Raw genomic sequence first — 3377 nt, 5'->3', positions numbered from 1 at the left:
ACTCTTATGAGATAATTAACAATATAAGATGAAGTGTTTAATTTTTAGATTTCTCTAATTTATGTATTAGACCAAATTTATAAATAAAAATAAACATATATATATATATATATATATATATATATATATATATATAGTGTAAAGTTATATGGAGTACACAAAATATTGGAGTATTGGAGTACAAAGTTGGATAAAATGTAATCTATTCATCTAAATTTCAATTTTTTTTTGTTCAATAATATTCCTAAACATTTAATAACCTGCACATTATGTTCTACAACATAAACATTGTAATCAAAAGGTAGAATAATGACTTTTATAAATTACAAGACTCTATGTTCTGCAATATAACTAATAAGCAGAACAATAATGTTAATACTTGTTAAAGTTGAAAGATATTAACGATTGATAGACAATTATGTGCAAGACAACTTATAAATAATAGATTGTATATAAATTTGCATAATCAAATATATTATTTATGATTAAACTAAAAAATTAAGACTTGTACTCCAATACTCCAATGTTTTTGTGTACTCCATAGAACTTAACTCTATATATATATATATATATATATATATATATATATATATATATATATATATATATATATATATATATATAGGGGAAGGTTCAAAAGAGACGGAGCATTAGCGAGAGACGGGAGAGACGTGAATTCTGACCGTTGGATCAGTCTTGATCTTGTGATCTAATCAAATACTCTACATACTGTATAAATACAATTAACTTATCTACAAGGGCAGTATACGGAATGTTTTAAACAAAAAAATTCTTTATACGTATCTTTGCTTGTATCAAATTAAGATTTATTACAAAACTTACCTTCATTACTCTGCTTGATTGATTCTCTTCTCCAAATTATCTTTTTTCCTTTTCTGGTCGTTACAGTTGTCCATGTAAAAATCGTTTGTTTGCTTGCTCTCAAAGGGAAGCTCTTTTGATGGAGAACATCAACAGGAATAAAGAAGTGCAGTTGAATTTTGGTTTGATTGCTTTTTATCGAGAGATTTGAACTATGTTTCCTGTTAAAAGTTTACTTTTTGTTGAATTCTTATCTACGAGATTAGACCTTCACGTTTCATTCTTTATTGTGTACAGATGCGTGGTTCGTTATTGTGTTCTTTTTGTGTTCTTAAAAAATATATCCCTCGATGATCCTTCATAATCATCATTATTCCATTTTCGTCGTCAATCTGCAATAGATTGAAGGGACCTATACCAGCTACATTGATTTTGATCGTCATCTTTGGAGGTGGCTCCCAAAAAGGCGGAATGATAATTCTTACTCAGAGAGAAAGCAAAAGAAGAAGAACAGCGTAAGACAATTATCCTGTGTTGGGTTTTTGAATGTAATGAGAAAACATGGAATAACATACGGGGAGTCATCCATCCTTTAAGAGAATATCGTCACCATTTTGTTTTCCCCAGATTTTTAGCGGATGCAAGTACGGAATGTTAGAGGCCCCTTTTCCCATCTCTGAAGTTTTTATTTCTAAAATATATAAAATGTGGATCTCCATATTTGTTGTCTTATGTTGCCCATGCAAACCTCTGGTTTAAACCTCCTGTATTTATCACTCTTATGATTTAAAGAAAAAAAAATTCATAATTTATATTTCACCAACTTATTCTATAGAATGTTCAGATAAGTCTTGAGTTTGTAAGTAGATTCTCATCGTTGAATTCTACTAATCAAAATATTTTATAATTCTTTTGTTATCAATTAAGTTCTGTTAAAAGTTCTGAGAAATAGAACAGGCAGCAATGCTTATACGGTAGGGTGTATGTGTGTGATAGGCTTGTTATTTCTTCCTAGTGTTCTTATAGAGATTCTAATATTATTAAGAGATTGTATTAGAGTTTTACCATAATAAGAGATTGTATTAAAGTTTTACCATATTCACATTGAAGGTGTACATTAATGCACACGTTTACAATCCCATGATGTATGCATTGTATTTAATGATTTTGAAATTTAAATTTTCTTTACTAGTTTCCTTATTTATGATCTTGTAGTACGATTTGCTTGCTACAAGTGAGCTACTTTCCATTCTTTGAGGATTCTCTTCGGATTAATGTCATAGTTCAACAAATAAATAAAGAAATAACAGCTTAATAGAATTTTTATTAACAAATAATAAAATATTTAATCTTATACCACAATATTTAAATATTGAATCTTACAGCGGAACACTAAAATGAATTCATGATAAAGATAGATGAAAATATAAACAAATATAAAAATTGTATAAAATTAAAAATTCAAAAAAATTATATTAAATTTAATATTAGAACAATTTATATATTATGCACAAACCTAAATAGTACGAGCAAAAAAAATGCTGTTAGATCTCGACATTTACATAATATATACTTAAAACATTTACATTAAATTTTATATTTTAGAACAATTTATATATTATGCATAAATATTCTAAATATTACGAGCAAAAATAATGTTGCTAGATCTCTTTTTAGAACCTTAGTAATTTTGTAGAACACCTTAGTGAATCTCGATATTAATCAAAATAATAAATCTCTATTAGTAATATGGCTACATAACACCTTAAAAAATCTCAACAAAAGAACATATTGAATTAATATACGAAAATTTTAATTTAGTATGTAAAATAATTTATAAAGATATCACATACTTGGCACGCATGACACTTAATCAATTTTTTTTTAAAATTTACCATCTAAAATTAAATAAAACACAAAGGTACAATTTTATCGTAAGTAATCTCTTAAAGAATATCTATAAAATCAATAAGAAAGAATAAATTTGAAGATATAAATTATTCAATAAGATATGTTATATTGGTGAAAAACTCATGCATTAATATAAATCTTATTGAAATAATTCAAAATATTTATATCTTGTCATATAATTTCTAATAAAACAAGATTTTTGATTATGTGTCTAAGGAACACCTTATAGAATCCTGTGAAAATTGATTGGTAATTTAATATTAAAAAGATATAAATTATTAGGTAAAATATACTATAACGGCAAAGAAAGAATGAGATATTCTTTTTTAAATCATAACAGTAATAAATACAAGAGATTTTGCGAATATTAAAATTATACTTTGTTGATATTATTGTAATTTTAAAATTTTTTATTTTAATATTAAAATATATTTATTCTTCTCATTTTTCACGAACACGTTATGGATTCTCCATATAAATTAAAATTTTAAAATTTTAAAACATTTTTTTTTCAAATCTCTATTCACCTTCCTAAAAGATTCAGATAAATTTTCTCACATTTTTAATAATAATAAATTTATGAGAGATTAATTTGAATATCTATTAAAATATTTATTTTTTAAAATTTAATAACGTCAATATAT

The sequence above is a fragment of the Daucus carota genome, chromosome 8 (genome assembly GCF_001625215.2).
Source record: "Daucus carota subsp. sativus chromosome 8, DH1 v3.0, whole genome shotgun sequence".
Classification (NCBI taxonomy): Eukaryota; Viridiplantae; Streptophyta; class Magnoliopsida; order Apiales; family Apiaceae; genus Daucus; species Daucus carota.
Note: the sequence above shows the minus strand (reverse complement) of the source record.